Source organism: Aotus nancymaae, unplaced genomic scaffold (assembly GCF_030222135.1).
Source record: "Aotus nancymaae isolate 86718 unplaced genomic scaffold, 86718_ANA_hifiasm-v0.15.2.pri h1tg000051l, whole genome shotgun sequence".
Lineage (NCBI taxonomy): Eukaryota > Metazoa > Chordata > Mammalia > Primates > Aotidae > Aotus > Aotus nancymaae.
Genome location: NW_026988465.1, coordinates 23,257,219 through 23,270,396, shown reverse-complemented (window position 1 = coordinate 23,270,396; position 13,178 = coordinate 23,257,219). Strand labels below are relative to the sequence as shown.

The following is a 13,178-nucleotide window of genomic DNA, read 5'->3' as shown; positions in this document are numbered from 1 at the left end:
CCTGAAAAATCTTTAAAAGATACACACCGTAAGAATTTCGTAGGAAGAGAAAAACAAAAAGGCATGTTTCCGCCCGGTTTCGAACCGGGGACCTTTCGCGTGTGAGGCGAACGTGATAACCACTACACTACGGAAACCCGTTAGGGACGACCTGTCAGAGATAGTAGTTCTTCGTCCTCAGTGACTACTCTGGTCCTTTGTCCCTTCGAAGCGCCCGTTTTGCTGATGTGCGCATGCGTCTCTCTACCGACCTCTCAAAACAGAAAAACCAATGGAGAGCTCAGAGCCCGCTCCTCCAGTGTTCAAACTGAAGCCATACCCTTAAGAATTTATTCTACAAATGACTGAATGGGGAAGAACATAATAGAGACTTTAATATCTCTGAACGTCCTTCGTTCTTCGGCCAAAACGGACAGGCGAGGCTGGGCACGACTTGGGTAGGGCGAGCGCTTCTCTGGCGTAGTTAGCGCTACCATGTGGTCGGTGGCAGAATTTGCGACCCGCATCCGTTGTCAAAAGCGGCCTCTCTTGCTTATGAGACTTCCAGGCAAATTTACCTTGCACGAATTTCCTTACCCCGTTGAACTGCTGCGGAGTCGGAAAGTTGTAAAATTAACCGACACACACCGAGCCAGCCAGGAGTCGAACCTGGAATCTTCTGATCCGTAGTCAGACGCGTTATCCATTGCGCCACTGGCCCTGCGCGTACCTCTATAGCGGGGTATTTTATAAGAAATGAGCTTGTACCCTTAATGCCTGGACGAGGGCCTCTAAGTCCCCTTTGCCCGGCATGTCCAGGCTCGCAGCGCATGGACTCCGCCGTAGCTACTTTGGCACACGCCGCGTAGCCGTCATTCCTTTCTCGGCCTGTCTCTGTCGGCTGAAAATGGCAGTGAAAAGCAAGGTCTGCATCCTCCCTGCCCCAGTATCACCGCCCCGTTCATGCCTTCGTTCGTTAAACCAATATTAGTGTTCAAGACACTGTAGAGAACGGTGAAGAAAACATGAGACCCTTCCCTCAAGATTACATGGCAGTGGCGGAAGCGGAGAGTAAAGCACTAAATAAATGAAATAATAGTGATAAGCGATTGGAGAAAAATAATAATAAAACAGGGAAAGGGGATAGGAAAGACCAGCAGTGAAAGTGATAAAGGAGAGATAAATGCTGGCATCAGGGGAGAAGAGTGATCTGGAACGGGGAAAAGTCGCCAGGGGAAAGGCCTTGAGGTGGGGGCAGGCTTGGAGTTGTTTTGAGGAGGCGGGTGTTCAGTGGAGAGGAAGAGGAGACCCAGGGAGATGCTTGTAAGGACTCTGCCTGGTATTCTGTAGGAAACTGGAAGCCATTGTACGGTGGCATGGTCTGACTTTTTATTTGTCTCTCTGTGGGTCTTTTTAAGTTATTATTCAAATATTTTAACTAAGCAAAACCGTGCTAGGCATCCTCACAGCATGCTGTTCTACTTCAAGGCCTTCACCTCAGAATTTGACAGCTTTATGAGGAGCATCAGCAACCTGGACACACATGTGAATGTTCACTTGTTCACTTTCAAAGCAAACAAATGTCTCGTATGTGTGTGTTTTAGTTTGTCCATAATTCTGAGAACAAATCATCCCAGTGCCTGGTGAGCATTTTAAACAAGTTGAGGCCTACTAAACAGGAGTAAAACTGCCTAATGTGAGCATATACACGTTGAGATTAGAAAATATTTGTTTTCAGTTCATAAGGTTTCAACAGCCCTTACAAAAAATATTCTGCTCTTTCAGCATAAACATTAAGGTAGACCTAGTTTTGGATTCCTCCCTAGACAACAATAGCATAGGGGTCTTCTCATTAGGTTTTGTACTATGGACCCCTAGGGCAGCTTGGTGATTATGGACTCCATCTCAGAATAATACTTTTAAATATACGGGAAAAAAGATAAATATGTGCGATTTCAAAAGAAAACTTATGTTAAAATAGATTACCATAACATTTTAAAACTCATGACATCATAATATTTGTGATCCTTTATTAATGTACTAAATGATAATATCCAGTGGCGGGGTTCTAATAAATATTGGAATTTCATTTTTAAAAAAATTTTTATTTTTTATATTTTTGATTTTTAACTTTTCTGTGAGCGGAGGCTCACTGGAAAATATTGGAATTTCAGAGCAGTAATGAGCATAAATGATATTTTAAGAACTTTGTAACAACTATATTTCAATGAAATATTTTTCGTTTTCAATAGCAACACTCATGAGGGCTGAAATACCACTTTGGGTTGTTGGCTACATTCATAACAGAAGAAAACACAAAATTTCACTAACATGTTAGTCAAAATAAACATTTATTTTCCCATCCCAATTCACAGATGACCGTCTCCCCACTGGAAGCAAGAGTAGATTTCTGTACTGAAGAGGAGTTTGGAAACATGAACAACTGTGTTTCAATATTCATAAATGAGGCAAACCAGATACTGCCTGCTTCTGTTTTATCCTTATCATATAGCCAGGAGGGGGAGGCCAGATTTTAGAGCATCTCTGGAAGTCACAGGTCCTACCTAGCACCTTCTAGGTAGGCTGGCTGTAGGCTCTGTTCACATTCACTCTCCTCAGTGTTTGCCTATAAAAATTTATCTGTGTTTTCCAGACTTTGAAGACTTCCCTTGGGCGCCTCAAATTTCTTAGCCATATTCACCACAATAAATACCTTCGACCAGGTGTGGTGGCTCACACCTGTGATCCAAGCACTTTGGGAGGCCGAGGGAGGTGGATCACCTGAGGTTGAGAGCTTGAGACCAACCTGACCAACATGGAGAAACTCGCCTCTCTACTAAAAATACAATAATTGGCCAGGCATGGTGGGGCATGCCTGTAATCCCAGCTACTCGGGAGGCTGAGGCAGGAGAATCACTTGAACCTGGGAGGCAGAGGTTGCGGTGAGCCAAGATCATGCCACTGCACTCCAGTCTCAGCAACAAAATCAAGACTCTGTCTCAAAAAAAAAAAAAAAGAAAGAAAGAAAGAAAGAAAGAAAGAAATGCTTTCGTTTTGGAAATCTCTCTACGTCTTTTCTGACAGTTCCAGTTTCAGCTTCCAGTCTTTTCTTCAGCATATGTTGGAGAAACATAGTCCAGATATATAAATCTGGATATATATCTAGATCTAGACCTATGCTCTTGGGTGAGGACTGTCAAGTCTGAAACCTGTAGGGTTGCAGCACAGGCTGGAAACTCTCAGGCAGAAGCTGATGCAGAAGTCTTGAAACAGAATTTCTTCTTCCTTAGGGAAGCCTCTGTTTTTCTCTCAAAGCCTTTTAACTGATTGGATAAGGCCCATCTACATAAAGGAGAATATTTAAGGTTAACTGATCGTTAGCCACATTTGCAAAATAACTTCACAGCAACATGCAGATTAGTGTTTAATTGAATAACTGGGTACCATAACCTCGCTAAGTTGACACATAAAACTATCACAGTGGTGGACTCTTCTCCTCTGTGTTTCAGTGCAGTTTTTTTCAGTTTCACTCCCAGGCATATGGAAAACTGCACCATCTGCCACTCTCACATTTTTTTTACGTTACTGTCAGCAGTCTGTGACACAGCAACCTGCATCCTCTCCAGTTTCAGATGTGTGGAGCGGAGCCAGTATGAGGGTTCCATGGTTCATCCTGATCACAGTGGGAACTGAATAGAAGATCCAAGTTCTGTAAATGACTACTCAAAGTCTCAGTTTGCTTCCAACGCTTATCTCTGGCTAAACAACTCCTTTGACATCCTAGAAACTCTGTGCAAACTTCGTCAGCTGCCGAAGGAAAAACTGAAATCGAGTACTATTGGCTCTGCTGCCTGGTGTCTGCCACAGTTTGGTTAAAGCCATATTAGGTGTGACCTTTCTGTTTATGATGATTATATTGGCTCCAAGCACGCTAATAATATGATGGCTAATCTTATAATAATAAAGTAATAAGTGCTTGTTCCATGAGTCTCAATCAAAGTAAGTGCTGAGTTCACAGACTGCATCTTTTTATAAAAATGAAAATTCTAGTCGGTGTGGCCTTTTACCATTCTCCCCATCACATATATAGGCAAAGGTACATCCAATGTCTGCCTTAGAGTGTGACAGTGAAATCCTTCAAATATTGATACAGCTAAGAAATACTGAAATGTCCATTCAGGACAACAAATTTCAAGTAAAACAGCCAAACATAATTACAGGTTCCATTTGGGAAGTTACTTTCACAGCTGTGCCAACAATTTGTAAACTCTTCAGGATTTCATTAAACCCCTTTGTTCAAATTATACTCCCAAGATCAGATTTATTTTAATAGAGAACAGAATGAGTTGGAAACACATAAGCCCCCATGACAATACAGAAATTCTTTCTCTCTCTCTGTGTGTGTGTGTGTGTGTGTGTGTGTGTGTGTGTGTACACATACTTATAATGCTAATTTGACACATCAAATCAGATCCTTTGGACAGTATTAGGACAAAAAACTTCTCTCTCTGTAACTATACAGGGAAGGGGGCTTCTTTATCTCTTTCCAAGATTAAGTTAAATCTTGCGTTTTTAAGGAGCAACTCTGGAACCCCATTAATTAATCTTATAAGCAAGAAGCAGGAAGGTCGAGCCCAATTTTAACAGAAAGAAATGGGGTAAGGAATGCCTGGAATTTTAATTTAATTCCAGTTTAATTTAAAAGCCATGAAATAAGAAGCAACCAGCTTGTTTCCTGCTAGGATCAGTTCTTGGTGCCGGAAGTGTTCTGGTGTAAATGCATTAGACGACCCGGAGGAGAGTTCTGTGAATTTGGCTGGCTCCCCGGTCTCCTACCCTCTTCTCCCTGACGCCCGAGATCATACTTTACCTACGTTAGGATGAGCTGCTTGCTCTTTGAGGCAGTTTCTCAGAGGACTCCCCTGTGCGCCCCGGCGGGTCAGGCTATCGCCAGCGTTTCCCCCAATCCCCGTACCCCCACGCGAAAAACTTCGTTTTCCTATAGCTGAGCGGTTACTTAGGTCTTTTGGGGGCGAAGCCAAGGTTAATCTTCAGTGTCCGAAGAAGTGTCTGGCTGCTTTCAAACCTCAGTAACAAAAAAAGGAAATACACACAACAAAAGCTAAGATTATCTGTTTTCCATGCTCATTTGGACAAGGCCGAGTATGGTGGCTCCGTGGCTTAGCTGGTTAAAGCGCCTGTCTAGTAAACAGGAGATCCTGGGTTCGAATCCCAGTGGGGCCTGTCGTAGTTTTCCTGCCTTCAAAGTATCCACAAAACCGTTAAAGTGTAACCTTGAAGGTTATTTTCCCCTTTGGGACTTTCTCAAAGTGTTTTATATGCGTCCGGTGTTAAACCTCCTTGTTTACGAAAAAGAGGCAAAGACAAATTTGGCCCTTTTTTTTTTCTTTTTAGAATAAAGAAATTCTGAATTTCTTGTTTTTCTTACATTTTTTTCTTCCATACGCTATATTTTTACAACATGCACAAAAGGAACTAGGGAAAGCAGAAAGCAAGCACAAAATTTAAACTACAAGCAACATCATAATCTCTAATCATTCTATTTTCTTTCCTGGGGAATCCTAAACAGAGTCATTCTCACAATCTCCAGGTAATGTTTTTGGAAGGTCAGTCTTTGGAATACTTGATAAATCTGTTGCTGAGAAGGCTCCAGCATCTCTGAGAATTCATAGCAGACAGTAAGATTTGTCCACATAAAACAAGCTGTGGTTCGCTATTTGAAAAGATTGCATTGTGCTGAGAATTGTTTGGAAAGGAACACATCAAAGCAACAGCAAATATGTGTCAGCAAGACTTGAGAAAAGAAGCTGTCAGAGTAGCCTCCATTTGCTTATAGGGGCCCACTAGAACAGGCAGACTTGAAGTCCAGGAAGGGTTGAGATGCCTTCTCCCAAACACTCCAAGAGGGAGAAAGAGAAATTGAGAAGTAGGAAAGAAGTCAGTTTTACTCTGAGCAGAAGTTCTCTACATAGAAACACAAGACCAGGCCAGGTGCAGTGGCTCACGCCAGTAATCCTAGCACTTTGGGAGGCCGAGGTGGGTGAATTGCCTGAGCTGAGGAGTTCGAGACCAGCCTGGGGAAGACAATGAAACCCCGTATCTGCTAAAAATATAGCCAGGGTGGCAGCGTGCACACCTGTAATCCCAGCTACTCAGGAGGCTGAGACAGGAGACTTGCCAGGCGCGGTGGCTCACTCCTGTAATCCCAGCCCTTTGGGAGGCTGAGGCCGGCGGATCACGAGGCCAGGAGATAGAGACCATCCTGGCCAACATGGTGAAACCCCATCTATACTAAAATACAAAAAATTGGCCGGGCATGGTGGCGCCAGCCTGTAGTCCCAGCTACTCAGGAGGCTGAGGCAGGGGAGCCCCTTGAACTTAGGGGCAGAGGATGCCGTGAGCCGAGACTGTGCCACTGCACTACAGCCTGGGTGACAGAGCAAGACTCGGTCTCAAAAAACAAAACAAAAACACAAGACCAAGGAAATGTAAGTTCACTGTAACTATTACCAACCCTCTCACCCATCCTCTGAGACACAGCCCACCTGGCACAGAAAGTTCCACTTCCCTGGCGTTTGCCTTCAGAACATATTCTTTTATGTAGATTTTCAAGGTTTGAAATATAATTTCCTGTTCTAGCTCTGGAGACAAAATGTCCCAATACCTGGAGAAACAGCTCAGAAACAACTCTACTTTGATGGAGATTTTCTACTCCCATTCTGCAGCTTAATTCCCCACTTTTCCTGATAAACATCAGGCTGCGATGGAAAGGCAGATCCTTTTTTTTTTTTTCACTAGAGCCTTGCATCTTCTGTTCTTTTTTTCTAGTCCCAGATACAAACTTCCTTCAAACAATGAGACAGGCTGGGTCACTGATGCAGATGTCAACACCAAATCACTGCTTCATCCCCTTACCAAACCTGCCTCATCTCTGCTCTCCTGATCCATCAGCTTCAGAAATACCTTTATAGGATGCTTCTAGACAAGTGGTCCTCAACAGATGCATGGTCTGTACTACTAAGGTGGCGGTAATGATATTGGCTACTGAAGCTATAGAATATTCCAGGTGACAAATCTCATCATCTTTCCCAAAAGCCTATGTCTTCCTAGCTTTCCATATATGGACAAATCATGAAAATAATTTATGTGTAAAAGTGAAAATGGTTTGCAATCAGATGCTTGTTTGTCTAGTCCGTGGCTATTTGTCAATGGCTTATTATTACGTGGCAGTTACCATGCTAATCATACATGCATGAAGAGGCTGATGGGAGGGGAAAACAATTTAATGGCAGTTATAGTGAGATATAATACCATTGGGAGTACAGCGTGCTTAGAGCCACATTTGCTTGCTTATTTATGTATTTAGAGATGGAGTCTCACTCTGTTGCCCAGGCTGGAGTGCAATGGTGAAATCTCAGCTCACTGTAACCTCTGCCTCCTGGATTCAAGCAATTCTCCTGCCTCAGCCTCCCGAGTAGCTGGGATTACAGGTGCCCACCATGCTCAGCTAGTATTTATACTTTTAGTAGACACAGGTTTCACCATGTTGGCCAGGCAGGACTCAAACTCCTGACCTCAAGTGATCTGCCTGCCTCGGCTTCCCAAAGCGCTGGGATTACAGATGTGAGCCACCACACTTGGCCCCACATTTGCTTATTTATTAATTTTTATTTTATTTATTTATTTTTTTTAGGGACAAGGTCTGGCTCAGTTGCCCAGGCTGGGGTGCAGTAGCACAATCCTAACTCACTGCAGTCTTGAACTCCTGGCTCAAACAATCCTCCTGCCTCAGCCTCCTGAGTAGCTAGGCCTACCAGTGTGTGCCACCACATCCAGGTGATTTTTGTGTTATGTTTGTAGAGATAGGGTTTCATAATATTGTCCAAGGTGTTCTTGAACTCCTGGTGTCCAGCCATACTCTGGCCTAGGTCTTCCAAAGTGTTGGGATTACAGGTATGGTCCACTGCGCAGGCCTGCAGCTACATTTGGAAACAAGCCTGTCTGTGTAGGGCTGGGTGCAGTGGGATCACCTCTGCAATCTCAGCACTTTGGAATGCCAAGGTGGGAGGATCACTTGAAGCCAGGAACTCAACACCAGCTTGGGCAACATAGTCTGTAGCGAGACCCCGTCTCTACATAAAATAAAAGAAATTAGTCTGGCATAATGGTGTGTACCTGTAGCCCTAGCTACTCGGGAGGCTGAGACGGAAGGATCTCTTGAGCCCAGGAGGTCGAGACTGAAAAAAACAAAACAAGATAGAAAACAAACAAACAAAAATCCTGATTGAGCAAAGGTGGAAGGAAGACTTCATGGAAGAAGTGACACCCCAACTGAGCCACGAGGGAGATGAAGAACTTATCAAGGCCAGAGGGTAGACGTGGGGAAGGAGTGGAATAGATGCTCTGGGCAAAGGGAAGAATGTGTAACTAAAGGTGAGGAAGAGAATTTTTTTAAAAAAATTAAAAATTAGCCAAGTGTGGTGGTACGCACCTGTAGTCCCAGCTACTCACGAGACTGAGGTGGGAGGAGATCGAGGCTGCAGTGAGCCCTGGTCACGCCGCTGCACTCCAGCCTAGGTGACAGAGCGAGACCTTATCTCAGGGTGTTTCCAGATGAGATTATCATTTGAATCAGGGACTCAGTAAAGTAGATTGCCCTCCCTGGTATGGTCGGTATGGTCGAGCATCCTCCCATTCGCTGAAGGCCTTAATAGAACAAAGGTTGAGGAAGGAGGAATTCACCTCTTCTCCCCCTAACTCAGTCGTCTCATTTTTTAACTCCCGCTCTTGGACTGGGATTTACATTGCTGATTCCCAGGGTTTTCAGGCCTTGAGACCCGGACTAAATTATATCACCTGCTTTTTGGGGGCTCCAGCTAGCAGACGGCAGATTGCGGGACTTCTCAGCCTCCATAATTGTGTGAGCCAATTTCTTATGGTAAATTACTGTCTCTCTCTCAATAGACAGACAGACAGAGATAGACAGATAGATACATAGATAGCTAGATAGACTATTAGTTCGGCATTTCTGAAGGACCCAGACTAATACAAGCAGGTACTCAATTATGAAAAAAAAAATACAATGTATCAGGCATTTATCATTTGCCCGGCACTATTCTAAGGTTTTTATATATTCCAAGTCACGTAATCCTTACTGCCTAGTTATGAGGACATGTGTAATTCTTCACTCCATTTTAAAGAGAAAAGCCTGAATTGAATTCAACCAATCTCCTGGTCTTCCAGTGTTTTTTCTACTACCCTAGGGGGTGCAAGTATTTGCCATTTCCTCCTTTATCTTACGTTGCCACCTGTGAAGGAGGAACTTAAAGCCATGTTTGATCAGATTGTCAGGGTAGGCAGAAATGGAGTGAATATGTGGAGTGAATACTTGGGCAATGAGGGGAAACTTTGTGATTTTCTAGCCTTGCTGATGATGATCTTTCTAACACACATCAATTCATTTTCCTTTCAGTGCATTCATGAATCTTTTTGTGAATTTTGAGAGTTTTGGGAGAGAAAGAGGGCAGGAAAATTTTGAATATCAATGATCATAAAACAGATTTATTCTATATTCTGCTTTGGTAACTTGGTAATTGGACTCAATTTCTTTATTAAAAAGGAATGATGAGGAGAAAATTCCAGTCATCTGAGATTTCTGATTAATTGGGGTTTTGCAGTACATTACAAGCTCAAAATAGAAACCTTGACTATTCATGTTTATAACTATAGCTATTAATGCTCAAGATGATCAGGCCAGACACCAGGAAACTTGAATTTGAGGAATATTCTGGAGATGTCATTAAACATGAACTTCGGTTTGTCTGAATCATGCTCCCTGGGTCCCAGGTCCTGTTCTATACTGCAAAATTAGTAGATTGTTAGATCTCATGACCTGCAATGCGCTCCTGCTGTATCTCAAGGAAAATCTTACACAGCCTCATAATTGAAAGTATAGGAAGATGTTTACTGATGGAACCCTTATGTGTAGTGGCAAAGCATTGAACCCAGTCTGAGAACCATCCATGGGAGAGTAGGTGACTTCACATTACAGACCTCTATGCAGCAATTAAAACAATTGGTTTAGATGTGCATACAGCAACATGCTCAAAACTGCGGTGCCAATGGAATAAGAATGAGATCGATGACACAGTGTCACTTATGGAAATTAAAAACACATTCATCTAAACCAATCATACCTGTTCTACAAAAGTGTAGAGGAAGAAACGGATGCATTTACCAGTGATTTCTTATTGGGAGTCAGGATGAGGTGGGAAATGAGACTGAGGAAAGGGAATTAGAAGGAAATCTGTAACTAAATAAAGAGGAGCCCTGCAGTAATGATAATGAGCTGAAGAATAACCTTCATTTAACTCTGCGTGTGAAAGAGGGAGAGGTAAAGAACCAGAGGAGAAACAGAGAAAGGAGATGAGATTTCAAAACACCAGTAGGTTCTGAAATTATTTTCTGAGTACAGAGTACATTTTGCTGTCCTTGGAGTGGCTCATGAAAACAAAGAGTGCTTTCATTCCAGAACTCGGAAAAATTATTTTTTTTAAAAAAAGAAAGGTCATGCCACAAAGGGCAGGTAGGAAAACAGCATAGCACGCGATTTGTGAGCGAGAGAAAAAGCACCGATTGTCAGGAGTGGGATTCGAACCCACGCCTCCAGGGGAGACTGCGACCTGAACGCAGCGCCTTAGACCGCTCGGCCATCCTGACCAGCCCGGTTTCAAGCTTGCTCAGAACTTACTTCTCTCCATACGAGAACGCTGCTAGTTAACCGCTTCCCCCGACCAGCTTGTTTCTCTTTTTCTCAAAATATAGGCATTTCTAGGTTAAAAGCTAAGCCGCCGCTCCGCGAACTGCCTCGGACGGCGACCTGGGGTTGAAGCTCTGCACAGGACCGGGTTGCCGCGGCCACAGAGCGGCAACTCTGTGAACCCCGAGTTGCTCCCAGATGAAACCTCGTTTCTACTAAATTGTGCAGTTTTCCCAAAAGAAAAGTAGTGCAGGGTGAAGGGTCAGAAAGTGGAAAAATGGGATTGGGATTGGGGTGCTCTTTTACAGAGGGTGTTTAAAGACATCATTTGAGTAGAAACCTGAATGAAATGAGGGGTGTTACAAACACATATTCAGGGGACACGCAGAGGGCACAGCAAGGGCAAAGAACCTGGGGAGAGAATGAAGGAGCAGCAAAAGCCGTCTGTGTCTGGAGAGGAAAAATAAGAGAATGAAAGAGATGATATTGCAGAGATAGCCAAGGACCAGATGGTGTTAGTAGGGCCTGAATTTAATCCTGACTGCATTGGAAAGTCATTGGAAAATTTTAATAACATAATCTGATTTGTCTTTATTTATTATTTATTTTTTCGGCAGGTGAATTGTTAACTGCTTAGCGGATTCCAACTTCCATGGCCACCATCCTGCTTGATTTGTCTTTAAAAACAATACTCTGGGCAGGGTGTAGTGGCTCACACCTGTAATCCCAGCACGCTGGACACTTTGGAAGTCCCAGAAGGGCAGATAACTTGAGCTGAGGGGCTTGAGACCATCCTGGGCAACATAGGAAGACCCTGTCTCCGAAAAAAAAAAAAAAAAAAATAGCCACCTGTGGTCCCAGCTACTCAGGACGCTGAGGTGGGAGTCTTGAACCCAGGAGGTGGAGGCGGAGGTTGCAGCGAGACAAGATCCCACCACTGCACTCCAGCCTGGGTGGGAGAGCGAGCCTCTATTTCTTTTTCTTTCTTTATTTTTTTGAGACAGAGTCTCATTCTGTCACCAGACTGGAGTGCAGTGGTGCAATCCTATAAGCTGAGCTAAATTTTGTATTTTTAGTAGATACAGGGTTTCACCATGTTGGCCAGGACGGTCTCCATCTCTTGACCTCGTTATCCACCCGCCTCGGCCTCCCAAAGTGTTGGGATTACAGGCCCGGCTGTGAGACTCTATTTCAAAACAAAACAACACAACAAAACAAAACAATACTCTGGTCACTGTGGGTAGCTGACCATAGAGGCAAAGGTTGAAGGAGATGCTACATCAAACATCCAGGTAAGAAATGATGATGGCTCAGGCAGTGGTAAAGAAGGAAGTCCTCACATAGCTATCCAAGAGCTCTTTTAAGTATTTTTTAAAGAAGTTTGAACTGCATTTTCTTTTTTAGTTTCTTAAAGTACAATTTGGATACAAATAAACAGTTTAGAAGCAGGGATAAATAATATTCCCCTCCCAGGAGCAGAATGTGGGATGAGCAGTGTGGACTAGGTAGTGTTTGAGGAGGGGTCAAGGAGAGGAGGACATTGGGTACTGGAGATCCATTAAATGATGGAGGAAGAAGTTATTTTTGGCTGATTCTCCAGGTGCAATCCCTTGGTTCAGTAGAAGGTAGCATGCTAAATTGCTTTTTTCTTCTCCTGTCCTTCCCTGTGCCTAAAAGTCTCTTGAGCCAATGGATTCTACCGTGGTGATACCTCTAAAGAGTTTTCGGAGCTCTAGCCCCCTAGATTAACTTAATCTCTCCTCCTACCCAATTGCGATTTGCTCAGTGGATGACATCTTGAACAGCTACGGCAAGGACACCTGCCCTTGGATACTTACTTGCCCACGTTCCATGTGCCTTTAACCAAATCACGTTATGTACTTTGACTTCAGTTTCCTCATCTCTGAAAGGAGGGGACAAGAGTAAATGTCAGCAGTCACATCTCACCCTAAAGTTTCATTACATTTTCCTTTCAGCTCTTTGCCAGAGAAAAACCGCTATGATCTCCTGATTTACAAGCCTCTATACAGGTTTATTTTATTTTATTTTGAGACAGAGTTTCACTCTTGTTGCCCAGGCTAGCATGCAATAGCAGGATCTTGGCTCACTGCAACCTCTGCCTCCTGGGTTCAAGCAATTTTCCTGCTTCAGGCTCCCAAGTAGCTGGGATTACAGGCACGCAGCACCATGCCCAGCTACTTTTTTATTTTTAGTAGAGAGGGAGTTTCACCATGTTGGTCAGGCTGCTTTCAAACTTGACCTCAGTTAATCCACCCGCCTCGGCCTCCCAAAGTGCTGGGATTACAGGCATGAGCCACCATCATGGCCACAGGTTTATTTTTAAATAATCTTGTAATACACCTATGGAAATGTAATTATACAGATACTGTTACATGAGTATTAAACCCTAAGTCAGTAG

The 13,178-nt window shown here is 43.5% G+C and overlaps 3 non-coding genes across 3 annotated transcripts; 1 reads left to right on the top strand and 2 right to left on the bottom strand.

Moving 5' to 3' along the window:
* Positions 1-64: 64 nt before the first annotated feature.
* TRNAV-CAC (transfer RNA valine (anticodon CAC)) lies at positions 65-137 on the bottom strand. The gene has a single exon. It is a non-coding gene; the product is annotated as a tRNA-Val (tRNA).
* Positions 138-627: 490 nt separating this feature from the next.
* Positions 628-700, bottom strand: TRNAR-ACG (transfer RNA arginine (anticodon ACG)). The gene has a single exon. It is a non-coding gene; the product is annotated as a tRNA-Arg (tRNA).
* Positions 701-5,149: 4,449 nt separating this feature from the next.
* On the top strand, positions 5,150-5,223 carry TRNAT-AGU (transfer RNA threonine (anticodon AGU)). The gene has a single exon. It is a non-coding gene; the product is annotated as a tRNA-Thr (tRNA).
* Positions 5,224-13,178: the final 7,955 nt, after the last annotated feature.